The sequence below is a fragment of the Pseudonaja textilis genome, chromosome 4 (genome assembly GCF_049901715.1).
Source record: "Pseudonaja textilis isolate UNSWEBS1 chromosome 4, rPseTex1.2, whole genome shotgun sequence".
NCBI classification, from domain to species: domain Eukaryota; kingdom Metazoa; phylum Chordata; class Lepidosauria; order Squamata; family Elapidae; genus Pseudonaja; species Pseudonaja textilis.
The window spans coordinates 43,772,810-43,788,789 of NC_141993.1; the positions used below are offsets into that span (position 1 = coordinate 43,772,810).

Sequence of the window (15,980 nt, forward strand, 5' to 3'; positions counted from 1 at the left end):
AAATTATTATCAGTGCTCGTTCCTTTATTTATCAAAATAGTACAATAAAGCATAGATGGATGGTTGATATTTTTCAATACACAGAATTTTTCACAATGTTTTAAACAAAATTAAAACAGTATTCTCTCTTCTAGGCAAGGCAAACTCTTTATTTAATAAACTCTACTTGAGCACAAAGCATAGAGTTAGGCATAGAACACTGTTTTCTGATTATTTTAACTGCAGTTTCACCTAAGATTTTCTCCATGCAGATTAAGTATACAGTATATTTACTGAATTAAAAAGCCTGCCTGTTATGGGCCAATGAGAGCCTTCAGTATAGCATTAAATGTGTTTGAACAAGATGTATATAGTAGAGATGGTGCTAGTTTAAGGTAACAAATGGTTCCAATAATTACCTGCTAGATTTAACACCAGAAATTAGAATACACAAATATTTAGCTTCAAATCTCAAAAATCAAAATGTTTCATTTCTCATCCAAGAAACTTCATCAGTTAAAAAAAAATTTTTTTTGTTCTTTTTCCTCAAGGAAAAACAGTCCAGTTGCCTTTTGAAAAAACACTTTTGAGACAACTATGATCTAGATGACTGAGAATCTGCACAGATACTTAGCTTCAAGTTCATTTATTTAATTATTGATTCTTCTCCAGCTATAATCTATGTTCCTTGTAGATGATTGTCCAAAGTGAGCTGTTATAGTTTTATTGGTTATGGTCCATGGATAAATATACACAATTGCTAATGCCATGTTCAGCTGGATTGTCAAACTATAGCATTAAATTAAAAATAAGTTGGTCTTTCTTACCTACCCCTTAATACCCCTTAATATCAGAAGGATGGATACATATAGTATAATATTATTTAATATGTTGATCTTCAAATGTGTTGTACCCCATTATCAAGAACTAGATTAGCCCAGGATATCATTCTGTCTGAGAGAGACCAGGTTGGAGGGAGCTAATTTGATTACTAAATTCAGAATGATAAACTTCTGGTAAAATCAGAATAGATAGTATTGAGCTGAACAGCTGAATGGTCTGGCACACTATTAAGGTAATAGGTTGCTATCTTCACAACTGCAATTTGGATAAAGAACACTTCAAGTTAAAAAAAACTGGAAGGGGGAGCTTTAAATTCTATACTCAGTAGGACTTTTAGTCATGAGAATGAACTACATTAGATTTGCTGTGTTTTCTACTTGATTCAACATATTTGCATAAAATGGGTTAACAACAGGAATCCCTCTGGTATCTTCCAGCATATTCAGCATTCTTGGATCTCCCAAGATGAGATGACAGTTCTCTATCCTCTAGGAAATGAAATTACTACAAAGAATATGAGTAAGTAAACCCTGTTCCTGGATATGTTAAAACAATAATTTAAAATAAAACCCAACAGTTTCATACAAGATACCTAACAGTAAATTAAACAATAGCATGAAGAATTAACTGGCTCAACTTGGTCTTTTCCTACATGCAGTTTAGAGAGGTCATTGTACTGAAAGGAAGAGCATGAAAATAAAGAAAACTGGATTGTTTTAAAATTCTGGGAAGATTCTAAAACAGCACAATCTTCTTTTGCATAACTCTGATAATCAATATGTGAGTTGTTTAATCTAAATACCAGCTGGGAAAAGAATTATTTTCAGATATTATATTAGGCAGGAGTGGGGATGGGATTGGGGAGAAGCAACTAAGGCTTCTAGGGAAGCTGAGGAAATGTAGGCCGTTTTCTCTGCAAATATACCAGCCAATGAACAGTAGACAAAAAAATTGGATTGTTAGTTGCCAATCATTACTTCCTGTCTTCCAGAGATATACAGTAGCTTATAGATTTCAGTCACACCTCCTATATCTCATGGGTGAAACGTTATCAGTGTGGGCCATTTACAAGTGTTTGGCAAGTCTTTTATCATTTGAAGTTCTGGAGGAAGGGAAGGAAGAGGGAGGAGAACAAAGATATACAATCATAGGCTCCCTTCCTCCAATACTTTCAACATAGCATTTATTTTTCTCTCATGTCAACTCATCAGCATTCATAAATGTGTAGAACAATGTTGGATTTTCAAAAGCAGTTGTAAATAGAGAAGGTGTATTTTGTATCTCTATTCTCAATTACTATACACCTTCTCTACATTTTTTTTAAAAAAATATAATATTTATTACTAAACGCATTTCTCCCCATTGATTTCCTTCTTAAGGATATTCATTCTTAATATTTTAATTACTTCAGTTATTATTACTGATTTATTAACCTGTTCAAAGAGACTTGTGAAATTCTGGATTAATTTTGATCATATATTAATCTTTTCTGAGTCCATTATAACTCAGACATAAAATAGAGGGTTTTAAAAAGGGAAACAATGATAGATTATCTTGTTGGATAATTCAAATATTCTCAGAATTTATACAGCAAGTAAAACATCACACATCTTTAAAACACAAATAAGGGATAATAGTTTAAATCAGCTAGATGTTACTATGTGTTTTGAGTACAACTTTTTCTCCATGAGCCAAAAGAAATTTGAATGGAACGTTCCACTTGCTTAGAAAAGTCCTTTTTATAAACACATCAGTATCATTAAAAAAATTCATAGACAGTCAGAAAAGTATTTCCAGGTGAGTCCTGGAAAATTACTCTTTAGGGGTATGAGTTTTAGTGTCGAAGAGGAAAAACATGGGAATTCAGATTCGGGTTTTCCCTCTTCCATACTAAAACTCACAACTTGCCCCATTTTGTGACTCTCCAGTCACACTCTCCAATCCACCTCAATTCTGAACTCCCACCAAGTCCAGCCACTCCCCACCAAAGTCCAGCAACTCGTCCTTGATCTCTGGTGAAAGAATGTTGTGGCTATCCTCCCTTTACTCTCCCGTTCCCACAGCTTGTCCATCCCTTGCTGTGGTAGCCCTAAATCTGAATCAAGATGGATCTGGGGCTGACAGCAGCATTTTTAGAACATTAATGATTTTCATAATTTTGATTGTAGTATGTTATTTTGATAATATACTATGTTATTTATATATTAGAACAGAACAGAATCATGGAGTTGGAAGGGACCTTGGAGGTCTTCTAGTCCAACCCCCTGCTCAGACAGGAAATTCTATACCATTTCAAACAAATGCTTGTCCAATCTCTTAAAAACAGGACCATGTGGACTAATATGCAGTTAATATTTAGGCTGATGTCCTTTGCTTTTCCATACTTGATCTGTGTTCATCAATGCTGCATGATCCAATATGATTTAATGCAAGATTACTGAACTGCATTTTTTATCAATTTGCAATGCTAGGAAAATGAATTCTTGCACACATTGATTTCTTTACCATCAATAGTTATTTTGATACCCTCCCACATCTTGGTCTTTTTGATGTTCACGAAGAGGCCAAATTTCTCTCTTCTTTAAATCTTTTAATCAGATGTTTAAATCCTTAAACAGAGCCGCTGTAGTGCAGTGGTTAGAATGCAGTACTGCAAGTTACTTCAGCAGACTGCCAGCTACCTGCAATTTGGCAGTTTGAATCTCACCAAGCTCAAGGTTGACTCAGCTTTCTGTCCTTCCAAAGTCGGTTAAATTAAGGACCCAGATTGTTGGGGGCAATATGCTGACTCTGTTTAGAGAGGACTGTAAAAGCACTGTGAAGCAGTATATAAGTCTAATTGCTATTGCTTTGGTTGTTGAGAGGAAAGTTATGTTGTCAGCATATCAAAGATTGCTGACATTCCTTTTTCCAATCCTAATTCCAATTTTTGATTCAAGTTCCACTTTCCTCATGATCATTTCAGGATACAGGTTAAATTAGAAAGGTGAAAGAATGCAACCTGGCTGTATTCTTTTCTCTATTTTGAACCAGTGAGTGTCTCCATATGATGTTCATATAAGGGCTTCTTGATTTGTGTACAATGACCACACCAAGTTGACCAGATGTGTCGGCAGGTCTTCTAGAACTCTCCAAGATGATTGTCACAATTTAAGGTTTTCTTGTAATCAATAAAGCAGATGTAAATGTTTTTTTGATGTTCTTGAGATTTTCCCATTATCTAGCATAGATTTGCAATATGGTCATGAGTGCCATGACCTCTTATGAATCCAGCATGAATATTGAGTACTGTAATTCTCTTTCAATAGTTCCAGATGTTGTGTGATACTAAGAAGAATCTTACTAGTGTGAGACCAGTTATGTGGTTAATCGAAGCAGTCCTTGATGATGCCCTTTTTTGCCAATGGAATAAACACTAATAGTTTTCAATCCTATGGGCATGTGTTCATTTCCCAAATTTTCTGGTACAAGGCTCTGATGGTTGTATTGGTATAAGCATCAGCAATTCTGCACGATAGTATCAATGCCTGTGGCCTCATTGTTTGGTAGTTAGCTCATTGCCCACACCACTTTTTCCTGAAGTGTGCTAATTCTATTTCTACTTCCCTTTCCAAATCATTCTAGGGAGCCTGGGATTCTTTGTTGCTTGACATACAGCTCTTCTATATATCCTCAAAGAGAAAGTTAAATAACCATGTATAATTAAGCCTCTGCAATTGATTAAATATATTTGTCTTGCCATAAGAGTTGGTCATAAGCACATTGCCTTTACCAATTTGCTCATCCTGAAAGATCTAAAGATTGTTTAAATAAGGTCTATGTTATGAACAGATTGTCCTCTTCTGTAACTGTATGCCACAAATATATGTATATGTATAAATGTATTCAGTACTATGTTGTCAATCAGTAGTGCATTGTGGGATGATGATAGGATCACTTTTTTTCCCCTAGAGCAGTTTTTTCCAGATGTATTGACAATAGCCATAAATGGCCATGCTGGCAAGGAATTGTAGGTGATGTAGCCCAAATTATCAAGGTTGCACTTGATTGAAGACAATTTGACTTGGCTTGAAAATCATCCTCAGTATCTATTATCCTCAGTACCCTCTCTTCCAAGACATTTTTTCTCTTAGGATGGAAGAGAAATCCTTAAAGCCCTTTCAATTTTCATGAAAGTAAGATGACAACTCAGCTAATCATGGCTGCTCATCTCTTTGAAATTCATTTTGCTCTTGGAGATGGAAATTCTATCCCAGGCACAAGTCATAGAATAGTCAGTTGACTTTATGAGCTTTTAAAAATATATTTTTTAAAAAACACTTTGGGTAATGCCTTCCACAACATACTTTTCTCCATGGGCACCTATAATTTGCTGCCACGCAATGTGAATCCAAATCCACATTCAAAGATAGTTCCCTAAAGACTCCTTTTACTATAATCCTGAAAAAAGGTAAAGCTTCCATGTAAACCTATGTTTTTCTTCTACCTTGACAGTGAGCTCCTTCACTTTAGTTGATGTGGAAAATGTGGATATGCAGATGTTTTTCTTCCATTCTCACACTGTTCAAAATCAAAATCATCCAGTAAAACTGTCTGGGAAAATCCAAACTTAATAAACAGAAGTACAACTTTATAAAACATTTATGTGCAAATTGTGCTTAGATACAGCATTGGCCAGACAAATTTATAAAAGGGTATAGATAAATTCATGAGAATGAGCTACTACTGTAATAGTTACTCATTTTGATGGTTGTTTAGTACCGCAGAATCAAAGGCAGCATATTTTAAATGCCATTGCTGAAAAGCAACAATAAAAAAAGGCACTGTCATCTTATGACTAATATCCACAGACTCCTCATTCTTCCTGACCTTTTCAGTCAAATAAGACAGATACTTGTATTGGAAGAAATATCCTTTTGGGTTCAGTTCCAAGTGGGGAAGAAAGACACTGGAAACATGGTGACTGCTTGGAAAGATGGTTTAATGGTGGACAGGATCACATGCCTTGAGTGAAGAAAGAAGGAAAAGGGCTGAGATACCGACAGACTTGGGACTTGAGACTTTTATACCCTCTGTTGCGATTTGAATTTGAGCTTGTATTCTGATTGGTTGTCAGACTCCCATGGGGCCATGCAGGGGCAACTCTATAGGCTGTCCTGAGTCCCAGCTTGGTTGAGCCTTGATGGATAATGAAGTAATGAAAGGGCTTTGGGCAATTCCTGTTATAGCTCTACCTGGAGATCTTTGTTATATAAAATAGGCTGGCCCATTAGCAAAGGTGGAGGGGGCGAGTTTCTGCTTCTGAGGTGAGTTTCTGCTTCTAAGTTTCTGCTCTTTTTAGGGGAAATATTCTGCCTTTTTAATGTTTAATAGGATATTTCATTTTTCTAGGAGAGGGGTGGGTGCTAACTTCCTACACTTGCTTCAAAATCTTCATTGGTTCCTTTCTCAATAACATGTCCTTGCAATCTCCCTTGTTTAATTTCTGCTCCTGTTCAGTTTCCAGGTTATCTTGAGTAACCTCCCAAGGAACATTTAAAAAATTAAACATGTATATTTGCTAGATGTCTGCGATAGCCAGAACTCTCAAAGGCCCCTATGGCTTTCATAGCAAATAGAACAAATCTACTTTCTTCCCATTGTTCTAGGATAGGATCAGTTCGCCAAAGCATATTCCACAGCATATATACCACAAAAAGCTAGCAAACAGCATGGTTGATTTAGTGAGCTGAACCTTGTCAATTCCTTAGATCTTAGTAATATAGATACTTCTGCTTATTCAACTGCAGAGATGCTAAAATAGATTTGCTCAGCATAGGCAATTAAGCCAGAATTGGAATTGTTTACTGCTGCTTTTTGATTTGAGATACAAAATATCTGAGGAGAAGAAAGATATAGCCAAAAGTTAGTTCTTTAAATAGAATACAGTTTTATATTGGTGATCCCAAAATGTTTCAATTAAGATGTTTTGAGCTCAAAATAACTATTCTTCACTTAACAGAAGGAAATACTGTTGTTTCCATTATGAAAATTAACAAATATTAAATAGCCTGTTTTAGATGATATAACATTTAAATCAGCTGTTTCAGTTCCTGGAATATAAACTTGGAAAGATTGGAACAATGTTAGAATATTTGGGACACTTCTTTTTTTATTTTTTATTTTTTTTAAACAATTTTATTGGTTTTTTAACAAACAAACAAACAAAACATAAAAACATCAGCTCTCTTCGATACTTATATACAAACAGTGTGTCGGTTGGTTCATCAGTTTAAGGGACACTTCTGATCAACTCAAGAAAACTGTTTCAAATGTGAAATAACTGTTTTTGATTCAAACTGTTTTGTGCACAATTACTTTTTACCACAGATACATTGAAGTTCATGTGCATTGCCATTCTGGGTTTTTTTTTTTAAAGAATAAGTGGATTGGATGAAATGTTTTGTGGTGTGAAATATCTTAGAAGTAGTTGCATGTTCACTAGTATTCTGTTAAACACAGGGAACATTACTTGTAATCTCCTTTTGGTGCTGGTCCCTACAACAATATACTGTATTTTTGGAACTTCCGGCTTGAGTTCCTTCACTGACAGACTGAAACCGCTATCGTGCACGGTTTCAATCCATGCTCGCCACCGGAGCGCCCTGAGCCAGCTGGTATTGGGGCTAAGCCACCCCATAGAAGTGGTGAAGAGGGGGGAGACTGCCAGCAGGGTTGAGGAGAGCTGCATCTCTCCTCCTCAGCTGGCCATTATTCCCTTTCCCAAAGGCAGTTGCAGCGGTAGTGAGAAATGGCCACTTCAAAGAAGAACTCGACTGGAAAAGAATGTGCAGGAGGAAGATAAGAAGAGAAAGCCTTGGTTGACTGGGTTAAACTGCAAAAGCAACAATGCAAGGTACCCTGGAATTTAAACTATAAAAAAAAAAATAACATTGTTCCCAAAGAAGATTTTGAAGCAGCGAAGGAGAGAGGGAAGGGAAAGGATTTGTTTGTTTTTTTCTCTTCCCTTCCATATACTGACAGCTAAGAGACTTAAGCAAGAAATTGAAAAAAAACCCACTTTGAAATCAACAGGCATTTAAGCTGAAAATAAAATGTCAAAGGGATAATAAAGATTTCTTGATATTTAAAAGCTTTTAAAAGCAGGAAAGGAGAGAAAAAGAATAAAAGGGCAGGATCTGGAAAAATGGAGGAGACTGCCTGGAACTAAAACCTCAACAAGATTCCTAAAAGATACATTTTAACTGAAACTTGGCAACAAAATAGTAGAACCCCAGGAAGAGAAAGTGAAAAAAGAAGTAAGAAGAAACAGCTTGGGATTATTTGGATTACTTGGTGATCTCTGGATTTTTGGTTGTTGCATTTCAATAACTAAAATCAATTGGGTGGTTGTTTAAAAGTGTTTAAAATAGCACTACTTTTAGAAGAACTGAAAATGGATCAAAAAGTACAAAGAAGATGCATAAGAAGGGAGAAGTTCTTTTGGCTTCGTATTTCAATTCTTAGAAATGGAGATCTGGAATTATGAGAAACAACAAGAAACGCTTGCAGAACAAGAAGATTGGGACAAAGAAGAAGCCATCTTTAATGATCAAATGACTTTATATGGGGTGGGGGAAGAAAAGGGGGAAAGAGAAGGAAAAGTTTAAGATTTGAAAAAAAAACCAAAAAAAGAAGAAGAATTTGAAAAATAAGTATAATATTAGAAAGCAACAGAAGAGGGGATTACAAAAGAGAGAATTAGAAGTAGTGAGACAAGGGAGTAAAAGGGGGAAGGAGAAGAAGAGAGGGAAGAAGGAAAGGAAAAGAAGTTATAAAGGACAGAAACAAGATATAGGGAACAGGGCAAAGGTATAAGAATTGAAAGTATAAGCCTGTTTAGAGATAATGGGTGAAAACTTAATTGTAAAAGGGATTCTGCAAAGGTACATAAGATAGTATTGTTATATTACAAATAGAAATAATTTTTGAAAATATGCTTAAAATGATGGATAAAATATTTATTGTAATCTAGTGGAATGTTTGTTAATAAACAAATGAAATAAAGTGAATGAGAGAATTAAATTAGGAAAGGATGGAAAAATCCTAATTATTATTAATGATTTAGAAAATATAAGTGAAGAGAAATATGGGGAAAAAATAATTATGAAAAGTTTATAAGTGTTCCCAAGGAAGTATGATATTTAATTGAAAAGAAAGGTTAAAGATGTTAAGATTTTAATGAATATTAATGATAGAATTGAATTGGAATGGAATGAGTGTTTTATTTACATATATATATAATCTTTTTTAAAGAATACAGTGTGTATTTTAAGAATGTACCAAGCAGAATTCGATTGGAAGTGATGTATTATATTGAATGTTATAATCTTAAAGGTATACATTGAAGCTTAAATAAGAGTTTAATGGATAAAATTAAAAGATATAAAGGTGTCATACTCTAATTAGTAACTACAGGGGAAAATTTGTTTAATGAGAAAAGATAATATGAAATTGAAACAGGACAGACAAAAATATAAATATAATGATTTGAATTGAGATGAGATAATCAAAATAAAGTTGAGAAAATTAAAAGAGGGGAAAAACTATGTAGAAAATGTAAAACAGTAATAAGATATGGAATAGAACACAAAATTGAGCATGAAATTGAGCATGAAATTGAGTTTGTGTCTGTATGAAGAAGTGTAACCCAGGACTATGCTATTTTCAAAAAAAGATGTTTTATTTGTATTAAGTACTTTTTGTGAAAACCCAAATAAAATTTTCAAAAAAACCCAACAACAATATACTGTATTTTTCGGACTATAAGATGCACCAGACCATAAGACGCACCTAGGTTTAGAGGAGGAAAACAAGAAAAAAAATAGGTCTTTGCCTCTGTGCATCCCATTCTTGCCCTCCCTGGCATCCAGAAGCACTCTGCAGGCCAAAAATGGGCCCATTTTTATCCTCCTGAGGTCTAAGGTTTGCAGAGAAAAAATTGAAACATAAGGTAATTACTTTAGTAACAGATAACGGGACTGAGTTTATTAACAATAGATTCCAAATGATGTTAAAATTGGCTGGTATCAAACATAAGTGTTCTGCACCTTACAGGCCACAACATAATTCATTTATGGAATGAAGAGGGCAAACATTACAAACTATGGCTCGCACTATGTTATCTGATTCAGATTTGCCTGAAACACTGTGGGGTGAAGCCATAATGTGTAGCAACCATGTGTTAAACAATGTGGTTAACACAACAACTGGTAAATTGCCAAATTTAAGTTATCTTCACACATTTGGAGCTCCAGCATGGGTGCATATTCCCTCACAAGTAACACTGAAAGGACAACTTAGAGCTAGGAAATTATTTTTCGTAGGTTATGAGGCCAACCATACATCGTTTAGATTTTGGGATCCAGGCACAGCTAATATTTACTGTAGTGCTAGTGCTAAATTTCTTGAGCATGTTGGGTGGCATAAACTAGAACAGGAGTCTAACAATGATGTTGTTATCGAGACCCAAGTAATCCCTAATGATGAGATAGTTAAACCATCAATAGCCATTAAAGAGGAAGAACAGGCACAGGAAGAGGTAGAAGAACAGGAGCAGGTGGAACAAGAGAGTCCACCTGTAAGCCCTGAATTACCTAGACATTCAACCCGTGTAACATGACCACCAGATAGATATCAGGCTAGTATTGTATGCCAAGTAAATATAGTTCCTAGTAACTATAATGAACTGAAACTGTATCCTGCTAAGGATCAGGCTGTTTGGCAGGAAGCAATGGATAAGGAAATGAAATCTTTACAAAGTTTGGAGGTATATGAAAATGTCAGGTTACCACCAGGTGAGTATGCCATAGGGTGTAAATGGATTTATAAAATTAAGACAGGTGTAGATGGGACTGTTACCCACAAAGCCAGGTTAGTAGCACAAGGGTTTGATCAGTCAGCCAACGACTACGATGGGGTGTTTGCACCTAGTCTGAAGGTTACCACATTATGAGCAGCATTAGTGTGGGCAGCAAAGAATAAATATATAATAAACCATTTAGATGTGGAGATGGCATATCTTCATGCAGCGTTGAAACATACTGTATATTTAAAGAAGACTTTGGGTATAAAAACTGGTAATAAAACTGATTGCTGGAGATTAAAAAAGAGTCTATATGGCTTGAAGCAATCAGGCTAAGAATGGAACCAGTGTATAGTAAAGGAATTAACAAAGATAGGTTTTTGTAGCTGGCATGGTGGATCCATGTTTATTTAAAAAGGAAAGTGATAGTGTAGTTTCATTGTTGCTATTGTTTACTGATAACATAGCATTAATCACAAAGACTGAGCAAGAAGCTACTGAGATTATTTCACTGTTAGAAAAGAAATTTAAAATAAAACATTTAGGAGAAATTAAACAGTAGCTTGGTTTAAAAATTGATAAAACTAGGGGAGAATACAAAATCTCACAGGCAGATAAAATTAACCAGTTACTAAAGAATTTTAAAATGGAACTTTGTAAACCGGCTAAAACAGCAATGAGCCAGGAGTTTAGCCACAGTGATGTGCAAAGTCCTGTTTTTGATAAAGATATTTATCAATCTTTAATTGGTAGTTTATCTTATCTTAGTAATTGGTCAAGGCCAGATATAGCACATTGTGTGAACCAATTAGCCAGGTTTAATGCTGAGCCTGCTAAAAGGCACTGGCAAGCTGCTAAGCGTGTGTTGAGATGTCTTAAACAAACAATGCATTATGCATTATATTTAGAGCCTAAGGATGAACTAAGTTTAACTGCATATGCTGATGCAAGTTTTGCTACAGACATACCTACACATAAATCAACGTCGGGTACTGTAGTGTTATTAGGAAAGGTGTTAATTGGATGGTGGTCTATTTGACAAAAACATCTAAGTTTATCAACAATGGAGGCTGAATTCTCATGTTTGTCTCTATTATGTATGGATTTAGTTTGTTATAAACAACTATTGATAGATATGGGAATTAATGTAAAGGAACCTATTGTTGTGTATGAAGAAAACCAATCAGCAATTCAAATGGCTTCCAATCTCTCCGTAAAGACAAGATCAAAACACACCGATTTACAATATCTAAATGTGAGACAATGTGTTCAAAATAAAATGATTACACTGGAGTATTGCATGTCAGAGAATAACATTGCAGATCATTTTATGAAAGCCCAAGGCACTGAAAAACATAAGGCTTGCTGTAATGAATATGGACTTAAACTGTAAGGTTTTATATATTGTCCTACTCAAAGGGGAGAATGTTAGGAATGATAGTCACCTAACAGTTGGGTTGGAAATATATAAACCAGGATAATAGTTTAATACTGTATCTTTAAGAGAATGCTGTAATTGTGATTGGCTGAGGTTCCTCCAACGGCCATAAGATGGAGCCAGAAACCTGATTTGTTCTCTCTCCTTGCATTTTCTGTTTTGTCGTATTGCCTGATCGTCGTTCTCCTTGGATTGTTGTGAGTCTTGCAACTGTTAGCAAACTCCATTTATTGAACTCTGTTTATGATACTTGACTTTGTTTCTGGATTATCTCTGGACTGATACTAACTGTTTTAACCGTGTATGATTTGGACTGTTTGTTGGACTTTGTTTACCTGTTTACTGGAAGTAAAACCTACATTTTACTATTCAGTGTATCTGTATGCTGGTTGTGTGTTATTCCTCACCACTCTCACTACGTTTCCCTGCGTGCACTCATTCTCCTAATAGGGAATACCTCAACAGCCTCCTAAAATCCGCTGCCAGCAAAAAAAGGAGCTCAGGAGGGCCCTCCCGAGCTCTGTTTTCGCTGGCAGAGGGTTGCAGGAGGCCATTGCAGCTTCCCAAGCTCCATTTTCACTGACAGAGCACTTAGGTTATCAAGGTGCCCCTGACACGAGTGATGTTGAGCTGGCCATGCCCACCTGTCCCCCAAGGTCAAACACAGCCCTGATGCGGCCCTCAGTGAAATCGAGTTGATGTAATTGATCTAATCATGGAGAGTTAATTCTGTTAAGGGCTGCTGCCTCTTTATTTAGTTTGGTTACTCAATGGTTTCTTGTATCAATTGTTCTGCATACAACATTTGGAGTTTATTTTTCTTTGGAAAATTAACAAGATTAAGACCTTTCCCTGTTCCCTGTTATCAGCCTGTCACCTTCTGGAGTTCCAGAAGGTGATCCAACAGGAGGTCCAAGTTTTTCTTTTTATTTCTCTAACTGCTGAAATATCTCTCAAAACCATTTTTATTACTGTACTTTCCATTGAAAACTTTATTTCCTCTAGAGTTTTAGTACCCAGCTATGGGTACTCCTCATTTTACAACAGTTCATTTAGTGACCTTCAAAGTTACAATCACACTGCAGAAAGGGACTTATGACCACTTTCCACATTCACAACCATTGTAGCATCCCCATGATCACATTATCAAAATTTGGATACTTAGCAACTGGTTCATATTTATGGTGGTTGCAGTATCCAGGGATCACGTGATTTCCTTTTGTGATCTTCTAACAAGCAAAGTCAGCAGGGAAGCCAAATTTACTTAACAACAGTTTGATGAATTTAATAGTAACAGTGATTCACTTAAGAACTGTGGTAAGAAAGGTCATAAAATGGGGGCAAACTCACTTAACAAATGTTTGACTTAGCAACAAAAACTTTGGGCTCAATTTTGGTTGTAAGTCGAGGACTATCTGTACTTAACAGCTTATCTTCTTGGTGATTATACCTATCCTCCATTTCTTAAACATGTCACTTTACATTCTTTTTATGAGTCTACAATCATTTCCTGAGCTGCTCTCCATTTTCCTTTATTTGAAATACGGTGTAATTGTACGTGTAGTGTCTTATTTCTAAGAAATTCCCAATGTCCCACACTTTATTTTAATTGATGAGCTCTGCCCATGGAATACTTGTGTAGGACTTATTTAAAATATCTAGAATTGGCACTTCTGCAATCTCATGAACATGCTACTATGCACCAATTTCCCCTTTCTGTAGTATCTTGACACCCAAGTTTAAGGAGATAGATTTAAAGCAGTTTCTGGAAGCCTTCCTAATAGTGAAATAGAGTGGGAGGAGAAATATGATTGGAAGTGTGTATCTGGAGTAAATTCACTTAAGTGTGTGTGTGTGTGTGTGTGTGTGCCTAGTTTCTGCTTTTAGAAACTGCAGACAAGACACTCCTTATTACTGGTAATGGAGGAATGGAGTTTATCTCATAACCGTAAAACAGTCTGCGAAATAGTTGACTAATATAAAATGAAAGAACCAGTTTTATCATTTCACAACACAGACATTTTTTTAAAAAGGATACTGAAATTGAGAAGTTCAGTTAATGGTAGTGTCTTATTCGATTGACTTGAGTGATTCAACCCTTTCCCAAACTAGATTCCTTTGCCTTATTTAGAGAAATTAGTCATGTTTCATAACAAGCTGGCAGTGTGCTAGAGCACAAATGTCAGAGTAATGAACTGTGCAACTTTGGTGGCAACATCTCCCCTGCCCAAATGTTAATTTCCCCATTTCAGTGGTTAAATATTTTGGGGGCAATACAAGGAATGAGCTGGCATCTGTAAGCAACAATCCAGAAAAGAAAATACAAGAAGAGCATTAGCAGTAGGGGTGGGATTCAAATTTCTTAACAACCGGTTCTGTGGGTGTGGCCTAATTTGTGGGTGTGGCTTGGTGGTCATGTGACCTGGTGGGCATAGCTTAATGGTCATATAACTGGCCGTGCATGGCTTGCTGGTCACGTGATAATAGTGTAACAAAAAAAAATTCATTTATGCATTCATTTATGTTTTTATCTGTTGTTTTTATGATTAATAAAAACAAAACCTATACTAAAAATTAATAAAAATTATTTAAAATTATTTAAAATTATGATTAATAAAACAAAACAGATACTAAAAATAAATACATAAATGAAAATTATTTTATTATGATTGCTTCATGTTGATACTTCTGTTTGTTTCTCCCATGTAACAATAATAGTAGTGTTAACAAAAAAATTTCATTTATGTATTTATTTACGTTTTTAGTATTTGTTGTTTTTATGATTAATAAAAAACAAAATCTATACTATAAATTATAACAACTTTTAATATTTTTTTTAGTATAGGTTTTGTTTTCATTAATCATAAAAACAGAACATACTAAAAACATAAATAAATATATAAATGGATTTTTTTTGTTACACTACTGTCACGTGATGACCAAGCCATGCCCAGCCAGTCATGTGACCACCAAGCCACACCCATAAATTAGGCCACATCCACAGAACCGGTTAAGACATTTGGATCCCACCCGTGGTAACAACTGGTTCTACTAAACTGGTGCAAACCAGTAGAATTCCACCCCTGATTAGCAGGTATAATTATATCTGTTGAACTATATTAATTATCTTTTGGGTAAAGTGTAGTTTCCAAAAACAGAACATCTATGGTTCTTGATCAGCTCTCTCACTGCCATAGAGAAATAATAGTTTTAAAATGTAATGCACGTGTGTCAAACTCTTGGCGTCACTTTGCCGTCATGTGACATTTTGCAACATTTTCCCCATTCGCTGAGCTGGGGTGGGTGTGGCCTGTGTGTGACGCATCTGACCCATGAGCCAGCAGTTTGACACCCGTGATATAGTGTGTGCCCTGTCTTGCTTCTTGTATAGTAGTCAGGATAGCAAACAGAACCAAAGTAAGTACAGTACAAAACAGTAGAACAAAAGTAATAAAAAGTAACAAACCAGTTAAAATCTATGTAAAAACAGCTGAAATATTTTATCTTACAATGCCAGTATATTACTGAGATAGAAAGATGCTTGGATGGATATTTTAAATGCTTTGAATACTTCTAGGTCATTACAAAACTAAGTATTATTCTGTGGGGCTACTTTAGATAACAGAATAACTAAGTTGGAAGAGACGTTGGAGGTCTTCTAGTCCACCCCTCTGCTTAAGCAGTCAATCCTATTCAATTTCACACATGATTGTTCAATTTCATTTTAAAAACCTCCAGTAGCATCGACAACTTCTGGAGGCAGGGGGTGCGAGAAAAGTCCAGGTAAATAATAGGATATTGGCTATATGTTGGCATTTATTATTTATTTCAGGGGGTGCGAGGTTCGAGTGAAATTTCTTTAGGGGTGCAGGGCGA

At 35.5% G+C, this 15,980-nt stretch overlaps 1 long non-coding RNA gene across 1 annotated transcript in view; it reads left to right on the forward strand.

Annotated features, from left to right (window-relative positions):
* Positions 1-1,288: 1,288 nt before the first annotated feature.
* Positions 1,289-15,980, forward strand: part of LOC148125807 (uncharacterized) — an 81,402-nt gene continuing 66,710 nt past the window's right edge. The window contains exon 1 of the long non-coding RNA XR_015743494.1: positions 1,289-1,341. This is a non-coding gene — a long non-coding RNA (uncharacterized LOC148125807). The remainder of the gene's footprint in view (positions 1,342-15,980) is intronic.